Source organism: Ovis aries, chromosome 1 (genome assembly GCF_016772045.2).
Source record: "Ovis aries strain OAR_USU_Benz2616 breed Rambouillet chromosome 1, ARS-UI_Ramb_v3.0, whole genome shotgun sequence".
In the NCBI taxonomy this organism is placed as follows: domain Eukaryota; kingdom Metazoa; phylum Chordata; class Mammalia; order Artiodactyla; family Bovidae; genus Ovis; species Ovis aries.
The window spans coordinates 68,376,505-68,400,745 of NC_056054.1; the positions used below are offsets into that span (position 1 = coordinate 68,376,505).

At 38.5% G+C, this 24,241-nt stretch overlaps 1 pseudogene; it reads right to left on the reverse strand.

Annotated features, from left to right (window-relative positions):
* Positions 1-12,902: 12,902 nt before the first annotated feature.
* Positions 12,903-14,215, reverse strand: LOC101115594 (ATP synthase subunit alpha, mitochondrial-like; annotated as a pseudogene).
* Between the last annotated feature and the right edge of the window lie 10,026 nt (positions 14,216-24,241).

Genomic DNA, 24,241 nt, shown 5'->3' on the forward strand with positions numbered 1-24,241 from the left:
CGTTGTACAGGAGGCAAGGATCAAGACCATCCCCCCAAAAAAAGAAATGCAAAAAAGCAAAATGGCTGTCTGAGGAGGCCTTACAAATAGCTATGAAAAGAAAAGAAGTGAAAAGCATGGGAGAAAAGGAAAGATATACCCATTTGAATGCAGAGTACCAAGTAATAGCGTGGAGAGATAAGAAAGCCTTCCTTAGTGATCAATGCAAAAAAAAATAGAGGAAAACAGCAGAATGGGAAACACTAGAGATCTCTTCAAGAAAATCAGAGATACCAAGAGAACATTTCATGCAAAGACGGGCTCAATAAAGGACGAAATGGTATAGACCTAACAGAAGCAGAAAATATTAAGAAGAGGTGGCAAGAATACACAGAAGAACTGTACAAAAAAGATCTTCACGACCCAGATAATCATGATGATGTGATCACTCACGTAGAGCCAGATATCCTGGAATATGAAGTCAAGAGGGCCTTAGGAAGCACCAGTTGAGCTATTTCAAATCATAAAAGATGGTGCTGTGCAAGTGCTGACACTCAATATCCCAGCAAATCTGTAAAACTCAGCAGTGGCCACAAGACTGGAAAAGAAAGGTCAGTCTTCACTCCAATCCCAAAGAAAGGCAATGCCAAAGAATGCTCAAACTACAGCACAATTGCACTCATCTCACACGCTAGTAAAGGCTTAAAATTCTCCAAGCCAGGCTTCAGCAATACGAGGACCGTGAACTTCCAGATGTTCAAGCTGGTTTTAGAAAAGGCAGAGGAACCAGAGATCAAATTGCCAACATCTGCTGGATCATGGAAAAAGCAAGAGAGTTCCAGAAAAACATCTATTTCTGTTTTACTGACTATGCCAAAGCCTTTGACTGTGTGGATCACAAGAAACTGTGGAAAATTCTGAAAGAGATGGGAATACCAGACCACCTGACCTGTCTCTTGAGAAACCTATATGCAGGTCAGGAAGCAACAGTTAGAACTGGACATGGAACAACAGACTGGTTCCAAATAGGAAAAGGAGTCCATCAAGGCTGTATATTGTCACCCTGCTTATTTAACTTCTATGCAGAGTACATCATGAGAAATGCTGGGCTGGAGGAAGCACAAGCTGGAATCAAGATTGCTGGGAGAAATATCAATAACCTCAGATATGCAGATAACACCACCCTTATGGCAGAAAGTGAAGAAGAACTAAAGAGCTTCTTGATGAAAGTGAAAGAGGAGAGTGAAAAAGTTGGCTTAAAGCTCAACATTCAGAAAACGAAGATCATGGCATCCGGTCCCATCACTTCATGGCCAATAGATAGGGAAACAGTGCTAACAGCAGCTGACTTTATTTTGGGGAGCTCCAAAATCACTGCAGATGGTGACTGCAGCCATGAAATTAAAAGATGCTTACTCCTTGGACAAAAAGCTATGACAAACCTAGACAGCATATTTAAAAACAGAGACATTACTTTGCCAACAAATGTCCATCTAATCAAAACTATGGTTTTTCCAGTAGTCATGTATAGATGTGAGAGCTGGACTATAAAGAAAGCTGAGCCCCAAAGAACCGATGCTTTTGAACTGTGGTGTTGGAGAATACTCTTGAGAGTCCCTTTGACTGCAAGGAGATCCAACCAGTCCATCCTTAAGGAAATCAGTCCTGAATATTCGTTGGAAGAACTGATGCTGAAGCTGAAACTCCAATACTTTGGCCACCTGATGCAAAGAACTGACTCATTGGAAAAGACCCTGATGGTGGGAAAAGTTGAGGGCAGGAGAAAGGGACGACAGAGGATGAGATGGTTGGATGTCATGACCGACTTGATAGACATGAGTTTTTAAGTAAGCTCCAAGAGTTGGTAATGGATAGGGAAGCCTGGCGTGCTTCAGTCCTTGGGGTTGCAAAGAGTCAGACATGACTGAGCAACTGAACTGAACTGAAAGAAAAAGACATTGTTATATGTTTGATAAGTGTTAGGTAGTAGAAGCACCAGGAGGGCCTTAGAAACACGGAGGAGGAGCATCTAAGTTAGTGTAGAGGACATAGGAAGGCTTCCTGGACAAGTCTTTCTCTGCTGAGGGCCATCTTCCTACTCCACCTGGGTTAACTCCTACTCATTCTTCAAGTTTCAGTTAAATATCCCTCTGAGAGGCTTTCCCTCACTCCCTTACCTCACACCACATCTAGCACACATGCTCTCCTTTTGTTATGCTAGTCTTATGTGTATAGTAAAACCCACTAAAACTAAACAAATAGGGCCCCAAAATTCAATTTCACAGATTATAAGGTCATATTATTATGAGGTTAATGAAATGACAGAAGTAAGCCTATCTAGTTGCTGGCTAGAATTCCAGGTGTCTGGCTGTGTGGTCAATATCTATCCTGGTCTCAGAGTTTGGAGCAAACTACTGATGCTTAACTGTTTCAGTTTAAATATACTGGGAATGATTCCAGGTTCAGTGACAAGCTGGGAATTCTAGGATCACACCACTGATTCCAGTTACTTGGCAGCCACTTGAGCTGACTAATCCAGGAAGATTGGGTTGGGAGAATAATGAAGAATTATTCTGGGAATGCAGCATTGTACTTCTTCCCTTTTACCTTGCCTCTTTCCATCCCAAGGCAAGAACTTTAGCCCACCACATTGGAAAATGGACATGGGGCAGAGGACAGGATGAATGGCCAGAATTATGATAGTGGTTTTGCATTATCAGGAATATGATTTTACTACATGCTATTTTCTTCATCACTATAGATTTAGATTCAACTATAATTATTGCTTAATGTCACCTCCTTCTTTAGACTATGTACAATATGAGGGTGTATTAGATGTTCATATTATATTCCTTATTCATAACAGAGTTCTTAACTCATATAAGTTACTTAATAAATATTTATTGAACTAAATTGATGCTATATCTAAACTGAGATCTAAAAGACTTATAAAAGCTAGCTGGGGAGAAAGACTTGAGAGAAAGTATACTATGCGGAGGAAGCAACATGAAAAAAGTCTAAGAGTAAGAGAGTATGGCATATCTGAAGACCTGTAAGTAATTCACATGGCAAGCACATAGCACACAAGTGTAAAGTGGAAAGTAGTAAGTATTGAAACTGGGAAGGGAAGCAGAGTTGGATTGCAAGGGACAAGCACTTGGACTTTATCCTAAAGACAATGGGAAACCATCGATGGATTTTTCAAATCAAATCGTATGATCAGATTTATATTTTAGAAAGATCTACAGTATTAGAAATTTATTAAAAGGAGTAAAACTGGATGTAGAGAGAGAATGGAATGTTTGCAGGATAGACTCTGGTGCCTGTATAAGCATGATATATGTTAAAGAAAACTTTCCTGCTCTCAGCTATGTGGAGAGGTGGTCCTTAGCAGCCCTGCTTTGTACTTTGCAAGCCAACTCCCTCTAACATTCAACTGTAGCTGACTGGATCATGGATGGGAACCTGATACAAAGAAAACAAATTTGTAAGCTGGCAAGTAGTCTATGACATAACTGTCATGGAAAATAATACTCAAGACACTGTGGCATTATGATAGACAAATAGATTAATGGAAAAGAATAGAGGACCCAAGATATACATCCGTGAATGTATGGTCAGTTGAATTTTGGCAAAGGTGAAAGACAATTCAGCAGAGAAAGAATATTATTTTCAACAACTGATACTGAAGAACTGATTATCCATAAGCAAAAATCAAACTTTGATCAGTATATAAAAATTAACTCAAAATGAATCACAAAAATATTATAAAATATAAACTGAAAAACTTTTAGGAGAAAAACATACGAGCTACAGTTAGGCAAAGTTTTCTGGAATATGACACCAAAAGCATGATTCATAAAAGAAAAAATCTGATAAAATAGACTTTATCAAAATTAGAATTCTTTTTCATTCTTCAAAAGACCGTTAAGAGAATGAAAAGACAACCCACAGACTGGGATAAACTACTTGAAAATAATTTAATTGATAAAGAACTTATATCTGTAATATATAAAGAATGATCAAAATTCAACCATTAAACAAATGACCTAGTGAAAATTGGGCAAAATAATTAACAGGTAATTCACTGCAGATAAAGTGAAAGTATTAGTCACTCAGTTGTGTTCAACTCTTTGTGATTTCATGGACTCTAGCCTATCAGGCTGCTCTGTCCATGGGGATTCTTCAGGCAAGATTACTGGAGTGGGTTGCCATTCCCTTCTCCAGGGGATCTTCCTAATCCCTGGATCAAACCCAGGTCTCATGCATAGTAGGCAGATTCTTTACCATCTGAGCCACCAGGGAGGCCTAAAGAAGATACACCGATGTCAAATAAGCACCAGAAAATATCATTAGCCACCAGGGAAATGCAAATTAAAACCACAGTGAGCTATCAATACACACCTGTAAGAATGGCTAAAATTAACAAGACTGACCATGCCAAGTACTGGCCAGGTTGTATAGAAATTGAAACTCTAATACACTGCTTATGGAAGTGTAAAATGATACAACAACCTTGAAAAAAACTTGGCCATTTCTTTAAAATGTTAAAGAATATGATTTATCCCTTTCACTTCCGGGTATTTACCCAAGATAAAAAATATACACCCACACAAAGACTTGTACAAAAATGTTTATAGTAGCTTTATTTATAAAAGCCTAAAACTGGAAACAATCCAAATATCCATCTGTTCAGTTCAGTTCAGTCACTCAGTCATGTCCAACTCTTTGCCATCCCGTGGACTGCAGCACGTCAGCTCCCTGTCCATCACCAACTCCTGGAGTTTACTCAAACTCAAGTCCATTGAGTCAGTGATGCCATCCAACCATCTCATCCTCTGTTGCCCCCTTCTCCTCCCACCTTCAACCTTTCCCAGCATCAAGGTCTTCTCCAATGAGTCAGTTCTTTGGATTAGATGGTCAAAATATTGGAGTTTCAGCTTCAGCATTAGTCCTTCCAATGAATATTCCGGACTGATTTCCTTTAGGATGGACTGGTTGGATCTCCTTGCAGTCCAAGGGACTCTCAAGAGTCTTCTCCAACACCACAGTTTAAAAGCATCAATTCTTCGGGGCTCAGCTTTCCTTATAGTCCAACTCTCACATCCATACACGACTACTGGAAAAACCATCCATCAATAAGTGAATGTATAAGGCCAACCCCCAAGAGGAATATTTACTGTATGACTCTTTTTATATGAAACTCTAGAAAATACAAATTAATCTACAGTGGCAAATAACCAAACAGATTAGTTTGGTGGTTGCCTGTTGTGGAGGAAAAAGAAAACAGGCGTGGAGGTGGGGATTAGAGAGGGGCACACAGATATGTTTGGGGTGATGGATATATTCATTATCTTGAAATGATGTCTTCAAAGTCATAGATATAGGTAAAAACTCCTCAAACTGTACACTTTAAATATTGAGTTGTCCAAAATGTTCATTCAGTTTTTCCATAAGATGACTTCATTTGAAACAATTCTGTTAGATTGTATTGTGACAGCTGTCATATCAGTGTGCATTTTAAAAGTACTTATCAAAACTGGTGAATTTTTGTGTAGCCATTTTAACATTGAAGATGGAAGAATAAAGTAACATTTTGGCATATTATGCTTTATTATTTCAAGAAAGATAAAAGTGAAACTGAAATGCAAAAAAAAAAAAAAAGGATTTATGCATTGAGAAGGTGCTGTGACTGATTGAATGTGTCAGAAGTAGTTTGTGAAGTTTCATGCTGGAGACTTCTTGCTGGATGATGCTCCACAGTCGGGTAGACAAGCTGAGACTGATAGTGATCAAATCGAGATATTAACTGAAAAAATGTTATACCATGCAGGAGATAGCCAACAAGCTCAAAATATCTAAATCTAGCACTGTATTTGCACCAGCTTGGTTATGTTAATCATTTGGATGTTTTCATTCCACGTAAATTGAGCAAAAAACCTTTTTGGCTATATTTCCTCATGTAATTCTCTACTTAAATGTAAAGAAAATGTGCTGTGTTTAAAACAAATCATGCCAGGTGATGAAAAGTGGATACTGTATAATAGTATGGAATAGAAGAGATCTTGGGGCAAGCTAAATGAACCACCAGCAATCGCACCAAAGGCCAGTCTTCATCCAAAGAAGGATATGTGGTGGGATTGGAAGCTCCTTCTGGAAAATCGAATGATTAACTCCAACAAGTACTGCTCCCAGTTAGATCAGCTAAAGGCATCACTAGATGAAAAGCATCTGGAATTAGTCAACAGAAAGTGCATTATCTTCCATCAGTAGAATTTAAGATCGCATGGTTCTCTGATGACCAGGCAAAAACAGCTTGGCTGGGAAGTTCTGGTTGACCCACCATTCACCAGACATTGTACCTTCAAGTGTCCATTTATTTTAGTCTTTATAAAATTCTCTTAATAGAGAAAATTTTGATTCCCTGGAAAACTGTAAAAGGTACTTTGGAACTGTTCTTTGCTCAAAAAGATAAAAAGTTTTGGGAAGATGAACTTATGAATTTGACTGAAAAATGGCAGAAAGTAGTGGACCAAAACAGTGAATTGTTTTGTTCAATAATGTTGAACAAATGAAATTGTTCAATAACATTTTTTCTAAAAAACAAAAAACGTGTCTTTTATTTTTACTTTAAAAATGGAAGGATTTTTCTTGCTTGGTTTTAGTTAATTAATTATCTGGCTGCATCAGGACTTAATTGTGGCATGCAGACTTTCTAGCTGCAGTGCAAGGGCCCAGCTGCTCTGCGGCCTGCAGAATGTTAGTTCCCTGACTAAGGATTGAACCTGCGTCCTCTGCATTGACAGGCAGACTCCCAAGCACTGGACCATCAGGGAAGTTTTCCAAAGAAACTTTTTGGCCAACCCAATACACACAGTTTATGGTTCCAAAAAAAGGGTTTCAATAAGACTCATTTTAAAATTTTTAAAAGAGAACAATAATGGAAATAGTGAGCCCCTTGAAGGGGTAGAATGGAGTGTACTCGAGTTAGGCTCGGACAGGGAGAAATAAAATTTCTATCTGACACGTTTCTACTTGTGAAGTCAAGCAGATGAAATTATTTCTTTTGCTTAGGTGCTATCCATTTTCTCTCTAAAACTGGCAGCATTCTTTCTGTATAAATTGATCTGAACGAGGTAAACAGAAGGCTTGCGGATAGTGGAGCAATTATGAAGCAGCTGCTGTGAAAGGTGGATCATCCAGACCCTTTGCATTTGGGCAGTATTGGGGTTTTTTCTTGATATTGGAAACCAAGACTCTGTAGTGACACCACTTCTGTATCATTATGTAATTTTCTCCAGCACATGTCAGCAGTACAAATGAAGGAAGAGTCAGTCCTCTCACTTCTTTGAACACGTCTTATGTTCCAGAAGCTCTTTAATCTTTTGAGCACTCAGATTTCTACAGCATCTGCTTCACCATTTTGCCATACACGCCAAGACTTTTTTTTAATTTATTCATTCATTCATCCAATAAATATCTCTTGAGCCCCTTTGACTCAGGTGTGAGATGCTAAGACACTGAACACACAGTAGTCTAAATATATATGGTCCTTGTTTTCAGGCTTCCATGCCTAAATAAGCAACTTGTTCTTCCAAACTCCACCCTGTAGACATCAGGGCACCAGACTCTTCCTAATTATAGATCACTCCTGGAACTTATACAGATCATTTGGCCACCTATCATCAAGATGGCTCCACTGAATGTTTCATTTTCATACTGGACACATGCTATGTTCCTCCTTTTGAGAATGTATTGTGAGCTGAGAAAGCTCACTGAATTCCTAGGATTTATAACTAGGATCTATAGGACCCATGCTATGTTCCTTCTTTTGAGAATGTATTGTGGGCTGTTAAAGCCAACACTGAATTTCTAGGATCTATAACTAGAGACCCAAGGGCCAAACCCAAGGAAATGCACACAGACAGCACCTAGTACTTGGCTTCCCAGGTGGCACCTGTGGTAAGGAAACTGCCTGCCAATGCAGGAGATAGAAGAGATGAGGGTTCAATCCCTGGGTTGGAAAGATCCCCAGGAGGCAGGCATGGCAATCCACTCCAGCATTCTTGCCTGGAGAATCCCAGGGACAGCAGAGCCTGGTGGGCTATGGCTCACAGACTGAAGTGATTTAGCAGCAGCAGCATGAGATATTTATGTTCACACCTATTATTCTTTTCCCTGGTGGTAACGAATCTGCCTGCAATGCAGGAGACTCAGGTTTGATCCCTGGGTTGGGAAGATCCTCTGGAGAAGGGAATGGCAACCCACTCCAGTATTCTTCCCTGGAGAATTCCATGGACAGAAGAGCCTGGTGGGCTCCAGTCCATGGAGTTACAAAGAGTCAAACGTGACTGAGTGACTAACACACACAAGAAATCTTTACGTATTAAAGAATGTAGCACTACTGCATCAAATGGAAGTAACGTTTATTTAACCTCTTAAAAGAGAGCTACCAGATGCAAAACAGTTAAATACACATATGTGTATTTATATGTAAGGAGTGTTGAGTTAGGAATCACATAATATATGCTTTAAGGAGAGACAGAAAAGTAAGAGGTTTTTTTCCTACTTTTGTAAGTCTGTTTTGAATAGTAAGAAATTCCATATGAGATTACAATTTGGGGCCAGAAGCCAGTATACACTGTCAAAAGATGATTGTCAGTATTCAGTCAGTGAGGACACTACCGGGAGAGACAGCTAAACAGTAATAGTAAGGGGGAGAAGAGGGTATAAAAAAGATATATGTGTGTTCTTTCCTCTACTGTTGTTGTGATCCAAAAATTTGAAATAAAAAATATGCACAAATGCGTAATGGATGTTTCTTTTAGTGAAAAGGGGAAAAACATATCCCTAAGGGTTGGGAATTGAAATTGATGAGCTTGGCAGTAGGCTTTGGAAAAGAGCAGTGATAGCCAACCTGACTAATAAGAAAAAAATGTTGCAAATAAGCACTAGTACCAAAAAAGCAACAAATTTTGAATTGTGCAGAAAAACAAAATGGTCTCGTAATAGCCCCTGAGGGAAGATTTCTTGTGACAATGAAATTTTTGAAAGTAACATAATGGAAAAAGGGGACTCTGCCTGCAAGATCCATCAAGAGATAAAGTATTAATCTCTCTATTCCATGGGAAATAATGGATTTTTTTATAGGAAAACTAATCATGTGCAATATATTTCCACAAATCACAGGTCAATGCATTTTATTCTCCAAGCAGTCATCTGTGATAAAGAATCTGACTGGCGATTCCAGAATGGTCAGTCTTCATAATGAAGGGTAAAGGTAACATCTAGCTAATTATTAATATTTTGCCTGCAAGCATCTTGCCAGAAGAAACTGCTGAAATGCGCACTGAAAATAAGAGAAGACCCATGAATTTATTGTAATTTGATCAAGCCCCTTCCCTGCAATGAAGAAGATTTGTTTTGGAATTCATAATTTCCCCCAGCTTTTTGGAGTCCTAACAGTTAAGACAGGAAATTCTTAGAGCTTATTACTTACTATGTGTGCTCTCCCTCATGATTACTTAGATAAATAATCAGAGAATACTTATATAAATAACTTTAATTCATTCTTAAAACAGATTACTTTGTGAATTTTCTGTGGTGACTTGTGAAGAATTTCCCCTCCTCCCAAAGCCAACTCACTCTGTCTCCCCTCACGGATTCCTTTTGTATCTAAAAGCATTGACCAGCAGAGCCTTCAGGCAGATCTTCATGAAAACGGTTTTTCTCAGTTGAGCTTTTGATAGTTACTTGGCATCCATGAGTTTGTGATTTTACCCTCTGTAAAGCACCAGACCACAGCATGTCTATCTTGCTGTGAAAGCCAAGTTTGGGACTACACCACCATCAGACTGATTCAGCCAACTTTTATCTATCATGTTCCCACTGGATGCTGGAAATCACACTTGTTCATGACACTGGGCACAATTCTATGAACAAGATTGACAAGGTCCCTGCCCTCATAAAGCTCACATTCCAGTATGTTGACTACAGTCCAAAACTAGGAGTTGCTATGTAGGAAACCACTCTGGCCACTTCAAGCTAAGGATTCTTAGATATTCCTATGAATCAAGTAGAATAAGAACTGTAAGGAAGGGGAAAAAAGAAGCAGGGTATTGATCCCAAGAGAGACCTCCTGCTTAGGAAGCCAGGGTTTAATCAAGCAGGCAGCCTTAGGTGAGGGAATGAAAGAAAATCTTACTGGTTTTCAGGTAGGGAGGGCGACTCAGTAGGGGCTCAAAATAAAGCATTCTTGGAACAAGAGCAGGCTGTTGATTATGTGCTATGATTTGAGATGAACTGGGAAAGCTGCCAGTTGAAAATGTCTCCTCCACAGATGTCTGTAAAATGTGAATGTTTACTTCTCTAGGGAGAGATGGCAGTTAAAAGAATGGACTTTGGAATCGGGCAGGCTTGTTTGTGAATTGCAGCTTGGCAACTTAAGAACTATGTGACTTTGAAGAAGTTACTTCTCTCTCTTACCCTCAGTTTTGTCATCTACGAAATGGGGATAATCATGCACCTTCATGGGGTTTTTGTAAGGCTTAAAATAGTTATTATAAATCAAGCAATAGCACAAGTGTCCAGAAATAGTAAATATTCAATAAGTGATAGAAATCCTTAATATTATCTATATGATTGATTCAGTCATTCATTCATTCAACTAACATTCACTGAACTCCCACTGTGTGCCAGGTATTGTGCTGGTCATGATGAAACAAAGAAGGAATTGACTAGTAAATTGTGAAAGGTACCCTAAGAAATAATAAGAAAAAAAAAGTTTAAAAAAACACACAACTTTTTTTTCTTTTTCTAAAAGCAGAAAAAGAACATTCTAGGAAGATGGAACAAAAAAGCCTCAGTGTATGAAAATATTTTAGATCTGTTTCTTTCTAGAAACTGAGATGTAGATGGTAGAAATTGGACCATTAGTATAAGAGGGTACTTCATCTTAAAAACAGAGTTCCCTTGACTTCTGTGGCACTGCACACTTCTGGTTTTTCTGCAGTGTCTCTGATAGGTCCATCTCAGTGTCCTTTGTGGGGTCTTTCTCCTTTACCACTGTTTGCTGGAGTTCCTCAAGATTGTCTAAGATGCTTTTAATTCATCTGCTCCCCTTAAGCATCTCATTCATCATCAATAATTTTATTGAGGTTTAAATTGCTATCTAAATTATAGCTCCTCAATTTTTATATCCATGTCAGCTCTCTCTTGCACACTCCTCTCATTTCCAACTTCTTCATATTTGCAGTTATTTAGTGAATATCTTCACTTGGTTGTCTTAAGAACACCTCAAAATTAGAATGTCCAAAACCAGCTTGTCTCCTTTCCAAAGCCCCTTCCAGTGCTCCCTTTCCCAGTAAATGTACTCTCATCCTCTCAAGTGCTCTACAAGTGAAAAACCTGGCCGTCATTCCTGACTCTACCCTCTCCCTCAATCATCGCATCACCAAGTCTGTTCTCTCTGCCTCTTGGATATAGATAGACAGCTGTTTGTTTCACTGTCCTCATCGACACCACCATAAAGCATGACTTTCATAGTGTCTCCCCACATTTCATCTATTGCTTTCCCACCTAATCCAGTATCCACACAGCAGCCAGAAAATGCAAATCCACCTATGTCATTACCTTATTTAAAGCCCTTCAAAGCCTTCCCACTGCCCTTGGGAAAAATTCCAAACTCTTTACCAAGCTGTCTGCTTATCACTCTCCTATTTCCAGTCATTCTGAAACTTTCTTTTGCCAGTGCACTCTATCCAGGCTATTGCTTACCTTTCACATTTTCCTATTTGTTGTTCCGTGGGCCTGCAGTGCTTTGCTCCCTGTTTTTTTCATCTAACTATACTCAGTCATTCTTATGGTCTCATTTAGAAGTCACATCCTCATTGAAATCTTTCTCAACCCCCTACTCTAGGTCCAAAAACCATGGATAAGAGGGAAAGGAGAAAGGATGGGAAGAAAAAAATATGATCAGATTTGCCTCGTGAAAATAACTTTGGGTGATGTGTGGAGAACAGACAGGAAAGAGGTGAGAACAGTTGTTTCCAGTAGTTAAAATGGTAAGAAGGCTATTGCAGAGATCTAGCTGAGAGATATTAGCTTGAATCAGGGAGGTGGTAATAGGAATGGAGAGAAGGTAATGCTGTCAGAGATATTTTGGACATGAAATCAATAGGCTTTGATATTGCAAAGCCTATGAGGAGAGTGATGTCTGAGGAGAGTGATGCCTCCCTACTCCTCTGGTTTCCACGAAGAGGTATTTTCCTTAAAATTTCCTGGCTTCTTCTTGCCTTATCTCATACTCCTTTCACATGATTGATGAGCTTGGATGAGTAACTGGGCTTGCAAGTTTCAGCCTTTCCTCTTTTTTCTTTAAGCCTGGACTGCCTGCAGGGAGCACGGGCTCTTGGTCTGGAGAAGGGCAAGTTTTTTTAATAAAGAACCTGTCCTTCTAAGGGGAAGGCTCCAGGGGTCTGGTGCTATCAGGGACAGGATTGGTAAATCTTCCTAAAGCTGGGGTTTGGAAACTCATTTTTGCCACACTCTTACACCACATTCTTCAGTCTGGCCTTCATCAGTAGGGAAGCTGACACATTGAATTCTATTTTCCTCACTCTTATTTCTTAATTTATTCCGAGCTCAGATGGGAGTTGGAGGAGAGTGAACCAGATTATTAGATTTCCAGGTTATACAACTGCATGGGTTATAGTGTTATTCTTTCCTTCCTTCTGTTTTTCTCCTTTTTCAGATGGGGCAGTAAGAACTCACACATTCAGAATCTGGAGGGAGCAAAGTTTGAGATATCTTTAAGAAGAGATATGGAAATGTCAAGTCGACAGTTGTACATACAGATCTGGGGCTCAAGGATACAGCCTGGGCTGGAGATAGACATTTGAGAGCCATCAGCAAGAAGATCACTATTATAGTGAGTTTGAGGAAGATGAATCCAGTTTCACAGTACCTGCCACCTATTTCAAGGCCCTGGTTTGGGCAGCAGATCTGATGCAGGATATAGACAAACCAGCATTAATGGCAGGATGGATACCTTTCTAGAATCAGTCTGTTTCCAAGAAGATCTGTCCATCAGGGATGAAAATGATATTCCTTGGAATGTAAGCAGACGCATCACCAGTTTGTGTTTCTGTGACTGGTAAAGCGGTCAAGGAGCAGCCACCAAAAGCATCATTCATTTCAGCTGCTCTCTAGCAGACTGGAGTACAGGTAGAAGACATCACCAGGCTTATAGTGGGTCAGGAGAACAGCAGAGACATCGATGATAAGCAACAGCCTGTTTGGATAAGTCATCATAAGTGATCAAAGCATGTTTGCCATGATCGCTAAAATATTCTCCCATGAGACATCCAAAATAAGAAACCAGGTACTGAAGTGGGCAGCATCTGCAGCAGTAGCTGACACCACAATGGTGTACTTCATGGTATATGCATCTGTAAGTGTCTTTATTAATTGGGCAACAGTGGATCTCTTTTGACCAATGGCAATGTAGATGCAGTATAGCTTCTTCTTGTCATTATTTCCATTGTTGAATCATTTCTAGTTAATGATTGTGTCAATAGCAATAACGTTTTGCCAGTCTGTCGGTCACCAATAATCAGGTCATGCTGACAGCAACCATTCAGCACCAAGCTGTCCACAGCCTTAATGCCAGTTTGCATTGGTTCCTACACAGAGACCTAAGGAATGATCCTAGGGGCTTTCAGGCCAATTTGCCTTTGGACCTTGGAACCCACTGGACCCCTTCCATCAGTGGCATTACCAAGGGCATCTACTGCAGGATCCAACAGCTTCTCACCAACTGGAACATCTACAGTAGCTCCAGTTCTCATCACAGTATCTCCTTCCTTAATTAGCTTATCATTTCCAAACACAACAACACCAATATTATCAGCTTCCAAGTTCAGAGACATACCCTTTAACCTGAATAAAACCCTACCATTTCTTTTGCTTGAACATTTCTTAGTCCATGTACATGGGCAGTATCATCACAAATATGTAAGATATGCCCAGTCTCTTCAAGATCAGCAGAGGCATCAGCTGCAAGAATATGCTCTTCAAGAAGAGAGGACACCTCAGCAGTGCCAGTCATCTGAAGATGAGAATGAGAGGCATGAAGGCTCCTTGCAACAAAGAAGGATCATCCCAGAGCATTTTTTACCAACTCGGTCTGCCAAGGGAGGGTAAGTCCCACCGCTGCTGTGATCCACACAGACGACATCCTTGGCTGCTCCTTCTCAAGTGCTTCCTCTGCACTTGTGGCCCAGAGACCAACTATACGGTAACTTTAAAGAAACTGCTAAATTGTTCCAAAGTAGTGTGTGATGGCTCCAATTTTTTCAAATCCTTTTCAACAGTTGGTATTGTCAGTTTTCTACTTTAGCCATTCTAGTGAGTGTGTAGCAGTGTATCATTGTGATATTAATTTGCACTTATCTAATATGACTAATCAGAGAAGGAAATGGCACCCCACTCCAGTACTCTTGCCTGGAAAATCCCATGGACCGAGGAGTCTGGTGGGTTGCAGTCCATGGGGTCGCTAAACGTCAGACACAACTGAACGACTTCACTTTCAATTTTCACTTTCATGCATTGGAGAAGGAAATGGCAACCCACTCCAGTGTTCTTGCCTGGAGAATCCCAGGGACGGAAGAGCCTGTTGGGCTGCCGTCTGTGGGGTCGCACAGAGTCAGACACAACTGAAGCGACTTAGCAGCAGCAGCAGCAATATGACTAATGGTTCTGGGCATCTTTTCATATGTTTATTCAGTCTGTACATCTTGAGTGAAGTGATTATTCAAATCTTTTGCCCATGTTTTTTTGAATTATCTTTGCTGTCGAGTTATAAGAGTTCTTTATGTATTTTGGATACAACTCCTTTATGGAGCATATGTCTTACAAATAATTTCTCTCAGTCTATGGCTTGTCTTTTTAATTTTTAAATGGTGCCCTGAGAAAAGCAAAAATGTTTAACTTGGATTACTTGAAATTTATCCATTTTAAAATTTTATTATTTGTGCTTTTTGTGTCATATCTAAGAAATTATTGCTTACCCAAGGTTACAAATTTTTTCCCACGTTTTCTTCTAAAAATTTCAAAGTTTTAGCTCTTATATTTAGGTCTATTATATATTATAGACTGATATATTTTGAGTTAAGTTTTGTGTATGAGTGAGGTAAGAATCAAAATTTTGTTTTATTTGCATAAAGATGTCCAATTATACTAGAACCATTATTTGAAAAAAAATTTTTTTCTTTCCTAATGATTTAGTTCAGCACCTTTGTAAAAAAAAGTTAACCTATGTCTAATTGTGACTTTCTATTTTGTTGCATTGATCTGTATGACTATCCTTATGCTGAAACCATATTGTTATGATTACTATAGCTTCAATAGTATCATCCTGAAATAAGGTGTGAAGGTCTTCTGTGTTTTTTATTTTTCAAAATTGTTTTAGCTATTCTAGTTTCTTTGCATTTTCACATAAATTTAGGGTCAGCTTCAATTTCTACTAAAAAAGAAATGCCTCCTGAGATTTTGTTAAGGATTGCTTTGCATTGAATCTATAGATCAGTTTGGAGAGAATTGCCATCTCAACAATATTTAGTCTTCCAATTCTTGAACATAGTATTTAGATATCTATGAACACCATTTTTATTATCAAAAAATAATCAACACTTTCCCCCTTTTCTCAAATAGTGTACTATTTATTAGTACTATAATCTTAAAGGAAAATGGATTTCTCCTATAGCTACTAGTTACAGGTGAATAAAGCTGTCATAGGCAGGTGAGGGGCTGCTCTCAAGGAAATGCTCTGAGCTATTCAGAATGTGCTGACACTGGTAGTTTACTACGGGAGAAAGAGATTTAGAGAGAGTGCTGTGAGTAGGCTGCAGAGGTGAATGGGTCAAAATCATTCTCAGCTGTCCTTTTCTGCTTGTTTAGGATACTTATAAGAAAGGGTCATTTAATTTGTCCATCATCATCAGTACTACATATATAATCTTACAGAAAATAAGTGCTCAAGTGCTGAATAGTTTTAGTTATTGAAAGATCATTAGAAAATTCTGGAAAAATTATTTATGATAGCATTTTAATACATGAAGAATAACAGGTGAACATTTGCTGTTTTTATAGATCATTGTTTAAGTCTTTTCTTGCTGAATTTTATTGCTAAAGTAAATTATCATGAAATGAATATAATTATCCAAACCAGATAGTTTACATAAATTAATGAATGTCACTCAAATACCAAATACTGGAAGATTTTAAGAAATACTGCTGTCTGTTAATATATTGAAAAATACTGGATGGAAAAGGCAGCTTTAATAAATGAAACAGCAACAACAGTGAATCTTCCTTATGAAGAGTGAAAAACAGTTTTTCTTTAAAATTTTTCTATTTGAGGAAGCAAAACCCATTTTCACTAAGGTACACTAAAGAAAAAGAGCAAGCAGCAGCCTGCAGAAAATAAAATGTAACACTCTGCAGCTCCAATTACAGAACTGCAGAATGAGAAAGAAATAAATGAGACACAACAAATATAAACACTTTATATCTGTTATATTCATGTTATCAGCTTCATTTACAAAGAAAACATGAAGAGTTCACTGTAAATAAAAAGAAAAAGATATAAAGCTAACCCAACTACATTCATAAATCTATAACACTTCTTAAAATATAAATGGACACATTTCAAAAAAATCAACTATGATAATGCTACTTAGAGTAGAATTTATTAGGATTAAATTATTTTTCATATTTAATAATTTATTCAACATTAAAGAGAATTTAATAATAGCCCAATGATAATTAACATTTATAGTAAAAAGAAATTTTACATATAGAAAGGATAGAGATAAATGGATAGATATAAACAAATATAATACATGTTCTAGGTATATTTTTCCATTGTATTTTGCCTCTCTGAAGGGAACTACAGATTTTTCAGTGGTCACATAGAAAGTTTTTGAATGGATGAATGAATTCACCTGCTATGATTTCTTCATTTTATAGATGGACAGATTAGTGGTCCAAAGAGGTTAAATGACATTCAGTTATTCATTAATGTATGCCTGTATATATTTACCAAAAAAATTATTTTTGAGCATCTACTATGTGCTGAGCCCTCAGCTAAGAACTGGGAATTCAAGAATAAACCAAAATCAAAGAAGTACCTAGTCATGGGACTTATGGTTTAATGGGAGGAGACAGACTAATTACACAATAACAACTGAGAATAAGTGCCCCAAAGAGGTATATTTGGAGCTAATCAGAGGTAGAAGAAAAGGGGAAGTAACTTACCCCAGGTACACAGATGTAACTATCAGAGACAGAATAACCCAGAGCCATTATCTTTCCAAAATACATTTAGTTAAATGGTTGAAAGTACTTAGTACTAACATTAGAGGATATCTCACAAAAAAATTAGAACATAATCAAAAACTGTTAGTATATCATCCCATTGAATAAATTAGATATACATATACAAACCTTTAAAAAGAACTTAATTCTTAAAAATCAAATAAACTGTTTGATAAATGGTGCTAGGTAAATTGTTCTTTTGGCAAAGTAGATTTTTCACTTACATTTCATAGAAAAATCAATTCCATTTGACTTAAATATCTAAATATATTTTAACAAAACCAAAAAGTATTATAAGAAAATATAAAATCTAAAAAGTATGGGGACAGAATGAACTTCTTAAATAAGAAACAAAATTCAGAAGCTATAAAGGAAAAGAGTAACTAAATGAAAGTTAAATAGCTAGTCATAGAAGAAATTATTCTGTCTACACACACATACACACATACACCACTATCACTACCACCACTATGCAATTATATCTATAGAATATAAAGAACTCTAGCCATTATATCAGAGAAGGCAATGACACCCCACTCCAGTACTCTTGCCTGGAAAATCCCATGGATGGAGGAGCCTGGTGGGCTGCAGTCCATTGGGTCGCAAAGAGTCGGGCGCAACTGAGTGACTTCACTTTCGTTTTTCACTTTCCTGCATTGGAGAAGGAAATGGCAACCCACTCCAGTGTTCTTGCCTGGAGAATCCCAGGGACAGGGGAGCCTGATGGGCTGCCATCTGTGGGGTCACACAGAGTCGGACACAACTGAAGCGATTTAGCAGCAGCAGCAGCCATTATATTGAAAAAAAAAAAAAAAAGAACTCTAGCCAATCAATAAACAAAAGACACATAGCCCTACTGAAAAATGGGCAAAAAATATGTGGTGTATGCACGCTCAGTTGTCCAACTCTTTGCAGCCTCATGGACTATAGCCCTATAGGCTCCTCTGTCCATGGAATTTGCCAGGCAAAAATACCAAAGAGGATTGCCACTTCCCCCTCTAGAATGGTCTACAATAATCTTTGTCTCCGGATACTCACACCCCTTGTGTAATCTCTTACACATGCCAGGATCCAATAAAATACAACAATGATGTTGGGAAATCACTTCTGTGATTAGGTTGCACAAGGCGGTGACCTCTGTCTTGCTAGCTGTCTATTGCTTCTCAGTTCACACACTGATGAACTGAGTTGCCATGTTAGAAAGGCCCGCATAGTAAGGAAGTGAGAGTGGTTTCTGACCAACAGAAGTCAAGGAACTGAGACCCTCACTTGAACAGTTCCTGAGGAATGGAATTCGGCCAACAACCACAGGAGCTTGGAAGTGGATCCTTCCTTAGTTAAACTTTCAGATGAAACCATAGTCTTGTAAAGAGACTTGAAGCAAAGGACTCAGTTAAGCTGTGCCAGACCCTGACCCACAGAACTATGAGATGATAAACGTGCGTTGTTCAAGCCATTAAATTTGCAGTAATATAATGTAGCAATAGATAACTAACAAAGGTTATGAATAGGCAATTTATAGCAAAAAAAAAAAAATACAAATGATCAACAGATATACTTTAAAAATGCTTAATCTTGGGTGTCCCTGGTGGCTCAGTGGTGAAGAAGTGCTCAATCTCTGGTCCGGGAAGATCCCGCATGCAAGGAGCAACTAAGCCTCTGTGCCACAACTATTGAGCCTGTGCTCTAGAGCCCAGGAGCCACAATTACTCAGTCCATATGCTGCAATTACTGAAGCCCGTGTGCCCTAGAGCCCAGGCTCCACAACAGAGAAGTCACCTCAATGTGAAACCTGCGCACCACAACTAGAGGGTAGCCCCTGCTCCCTGCAACTAGGGAAAGCCCATGTGCAGCAACCAAGACCCAGCACAGCCAAAATTAAATAAAAATTTTTAAAAATGCTTAATCTCACTAGTGGTTAGGAAAATAATACAGAAAAATTACGGTGAGATATCAATTTGTACCTGTCAGGCTAGGAAATATGCTAAAGATTGATAGTCTCTAATAAAAGCAACAGTAGAGGGGAAAAGAGTACTTTCCTACAACTTGGAGAGAAGTTTAAACTGATACAGTTTCCTCCATGGAGAGCAATTTTGGTAGCACCTTTGAAAAGTTTAAGCAATATAGACTGTTGATTGCATTAAATCCCCCTCTGGAATAGAAAGAAATACAGAAAGAATAGAGAGGTATCTCAGTGTTCATTGCAGTGTTTGCTGTTGCAGCAAAATATTGGAAATTTTCTAAGTCTCCTTCAGTGGGGAGTGGCAAGATAAATTATGACACATTCATAAAATTGTAGTCAATAAAGGTAGATTTGCACATACCAACCTGGAAATGTGTTCACTGTTTATTAATGGGTTAAATTCAGGTTTATACTGATCTTTTTAGTATGACCTAATTTCCGGTAATACAGACATATACATACATACTTTCATATGTGCACATATGTATATGTATAGGAAAAAGTCTGAAAGGATTCACATTCACACCAACTGCTGCTAAGTCACTTCAGTCATGTTCGACTCTGTGCAACCCCGTAGATGGCAGCCCACCAGGCTCCCCCATCCCTGAGATTCTCCAAGCAAGAACACTGGAGCGGGCTGCCATTTCCTTCTCCAATGCATGAAAGTGAAAAGTGAAAGTGAAGTCGCTCAGTCATATCCGATGCTTAGCGACCCTATGGACTGCAGCCCGCCAGGCTCCTCCATCCATGGGATTTTCCAGGCAAGAGTACTGGAGTGGGGTGCCATTGCCTTCTCCATTCATACCAACTAGGAAGTAGGAATAAAGCAGATGAAAGGGGGCCTTTCACTTTGTGCTTCCTATTGTTTAAATTTTTTCAGGGAGCAGATCATCCTTTTTGTACAATATTTGTCATTCTTAGACCAATGAAAATAAATAGAAGGAAATAAAATATAAAACTAAAGCATTCTTTCCTTGCTGAAGGAGGAGAACTTTGATATACTAGTTCATCTTGTAACCAAAGGACACTGAAAACAGAAACAGATGTCCCTCATTCAAGCATAGAGAAGGGAGCAAAAACTGGAGAGCTGTTCAGGAAAGAAAGGTTTTAAAACAAAAGTAATCTCTTAGAATTTAATCTACACGAACACATATGGCTTATATCTAAAAAATTATTTTATAATATGAAAGAGAAACAGAAAAAAACTTGTTCATTTCACTGCTAAGAACAAAAACTACATTTAATAGCCACGAACATTTCACCAAATAGAAAATGTCCAAGGACAGATAGATAATACAAACAAAACAATGGAAAGAATTTCTCAAATAGACCAAAATTGTATATGATTAAACGAGGAAACTTTTAGGTTGAACAATATGCAGTTGCCATTGTTATAAATCAAAAATGATGAATAAGCAGTGATTTTATATTGTTCTATCATATATGCAGAAGAGTTTCTACATTATACAGCCATTGAGACAATAACAAAAGTAAAGAGATTTTAAAATTTCAAGTTTTGTTTGCCTTTTTTTTTTTTTAATATCCCACAAAGCTTCATGGGACAAACCTGAGATCCTACTTTGGTTTCCAGGCAGAGATATTCATTTATTCATAATAGATTACAAGTATAAAGGTTAATATGTGAGGCAATAATTCAGTTGTCTTTTGTGCCTAATTAGTGTTCAAAGCAGAAAAGAAGAAAACAGTTTCAAAAAATTACCTTTTATGAAAATCAAAATGAAGAGATAAAAATTAGAGAAAGCTTTTCCTCTGACAGCTAAACTTTGAAATAATCTCTAGATATAAAGAAAGCATCAAAATTCAGCTTTTTCAAATCTAAATTCATTTTTTAAGAGCAAAGGAAAACGAAAATCCACTTAACTATAAAGAAATGGGTTTTTTTTTCAACATCATAACCTGTAGATAATGAGTTCAGAGTATGGTATTAGAAGACAAAAAATAAAAGTAGCAAAAAGAATTTCCCTATAAATTAGTATCCTTACTTTATCCCTCAAATGTGCAATTTTACTTAGAAATCATTGTAAAATAGTTTTACCCTTCCAATATGGATTAATTTATCATTAAGTGTAAGATACAAGAAATTTCTGTTTTGAAGCATAAATCCACAACCACTGTCCCTGTTCTAATACCAGAATAGAGTCCACCAGTAAAGAGTCTACTCTGTCATAATAAAGAATATTTTTAGCTGAAGCAAGAAAAAGAGAAAAGGAAGGAAAAATATGAGAGAGAGAAGAACATGGAGAGAGTCGTAGGCTATAGGACTATTTCAAGAAACAGAGGGCTACAATATGCCATTGCACTTCATGAAGAACAGCACCTGGAAACAGCCCAGAACCACCTACTCTGTCTGTTTCTTTCTCTGTGAACCATACGTTCTCTCATTTCTTTCTCTGTACTCTGTAGACCTCTTTCTCTGCTTTCTCATGTGTGTGCCAAGGGACTGCTGCCTAAGTTAGGTGCTAGCCAAGATTGATTATAAATCATCTCTAAATACAAAATTCCAAATTTCATGAAAGAAAGAATCTGATTGGCTCAGGCTGACGCGTCTATTCCTCATCCAATCAACTGTGGATGAAATCCTGTAGACTAAATATGGCTCTAGGGTTTGCACCTGTGAAGGGATATTTGCGTATGTTTGGCAAAGAATGGGAGGGGACATAGTCTAATATAAATCCTGGTTCTAAAATTCTGTCTGTATTTTCAGGCTCATGATTTTCAAAATATTCTGAAATGTCCATTTGATCCAGTCTTGCACTTTTACTGTTTGTGATGTTTATATTACTATTTGTTCATACCCTAAATACATGTACCAAGAAAAAAAAAGTTAAATAAAGAATATTTAAAAGTAAGAACATTGTAGACTTTCAGAATTAATTAACCAAGCCTATAAGTTAAATTCTTACACCGAAAAATCAATTTAGCAGGCTGAACAAAGACATCAAATTTCTAATGCCCCGAACCTATGAGTATTACATAGGATTGTGCAGATATGATTAAGTTAAGGATTTTGAGATGGGGACATTAACCTAGATTATCCCAGTGGACCCTAAATATAATAATCATAAGTGTCATAATAATTGTAAGAGGAGGAAAGAGGAATATTTTACTACACAGAGAAGCCAATGTGATTCTAAAAGCAGAGATTGGAGATGCCCTTGGAAGATGGAGAAAGAGGCCACAAGCCAAGGAATATAGGGGGCCACTAGAAGCCAAAAAAAGGTAAAGCAACCCCAATACTTTGGCCACCTAATGCAAAGAACTGACTCATTTGAAAAGACCTTGATCCTGGGAAAGATTGAAGGCAGGAGAAGTGGACGACAGAGATGGATGAGATGGTTGGATGGCATCACCAACTCAATAGACATAAGTTTGAGTAAGCGTCAGGAGTTGGTGATGGACAAGGAGGCCTAGTGTGCTGCAGTCCATGGGGCTGCAAACAGTCGGACACGACTGAGTGACTGAACTGAAGTGAACAGAATGGATCCTCTACTAGAGCCTCCGGAAGGAAGTTAGCTCTGCCAACACCTTGATTTTGACTCAGTGAAACTGACTGTGGACTTTGGACCTCTAAAACTGTAAGAGAACTATGTGTGTTGATTTAGGCCAAGGAGGTGGGGTGTGTAAGGTATGGTACAGAAGAATGAAGTAATGACCAGATCTGTGTTGAGTTGGAGGTATTAAAAAAAGTCCAGATCTCTCTCTCTCTTTTTTAATTCTCAAAGGTAGCATTTCTTGTTGCTCTTTTAAAAATATTTATTCATTTGGCTGCATCAGATCTTAGTTGTAGCATGCGGGATCTTTCATTGCAGGATGTAGGCTCAGGAGTTATAGCACTCAAGAGGGACAGGGGCTCCAGGGTGTGGGGGCTGAGTAGCTGCAGAGTACGGGGTTAGCTGCCCCATGACTTGTGGGATCTTAGTTCCCTGTCCAGGGATCGAACCCTTGCTCCATGCACTGGAAGGCCAATTCTTAAACCCTGGACCACCAAAGAAGTCCCAAGTCCTGATCCTTGAACTGAGTCTTAAACAAAGTGTAGACTTTGGTCAGGCGAATGAGGGAGGGGAAGGATGCTCTCAGGAGAGGGAGAATTGTGGCGCTGCAGGGCTGTGATAAAGTCATCACTGACCAGTGTGCAGGGACTAGCTGTATGTGCCTATGAGCTTTCTATCAGAAATATTTGGTCATGAAAATCTTCAAACATAAAGCAAAACTGAAAGAACATTACCATGAATACCCATATATACACTTCTCAAATCCTACCATTAATATTTCTATGCTATGTTGTCACATATCTATCCACATGAATTTCCAGATACTAAGAGGAGAAATTGAAAAGCAGAGACATTACTTTGCCAACAAAGGTCTGTCTAGTCAAGGCTATGGTTTTTCCAGTGGTCATATATAGATGTGAGTTGGACTGTGAAGAAAGCTGAGCACCGAAAAATTGATGCTTTTGAACTGTGGTGTTGGAGAAGACTCTTGAGAGTCCCTTGGACTGCAAGGAGATCCAACCAGTCCATCCTAAAGGAGATCAGTCCTGGTGTTCATTGGAAGGACTGATGCTGAAGCTGAAATTCCAATACTTTGGCCACCTCATGTGAAGAGTTGACTCATTGGAAAAGACCCTGATGCTGGGACGGATTGGGGGCAGGAGGAGAAAGGGACGACAGAGGATGAGATGGCTGGATGGCATCACTGACTCAATGGACATGAGTTTGAGTGAACTCCGGGAGTTGGTGACAGACAGGGAGGCCTGGCGTGCTGCGATTCATGGGGTTGCAAAGAGCTGGACACGACTGAGCGACTGAACTAAACTGAACTGTTGAGGAGAAAAAACACGTGCGGATAAAGATGCTGTGTTGAGCTTAGTCGCTCCATCATGTCCGACTCTTCATGACCCCA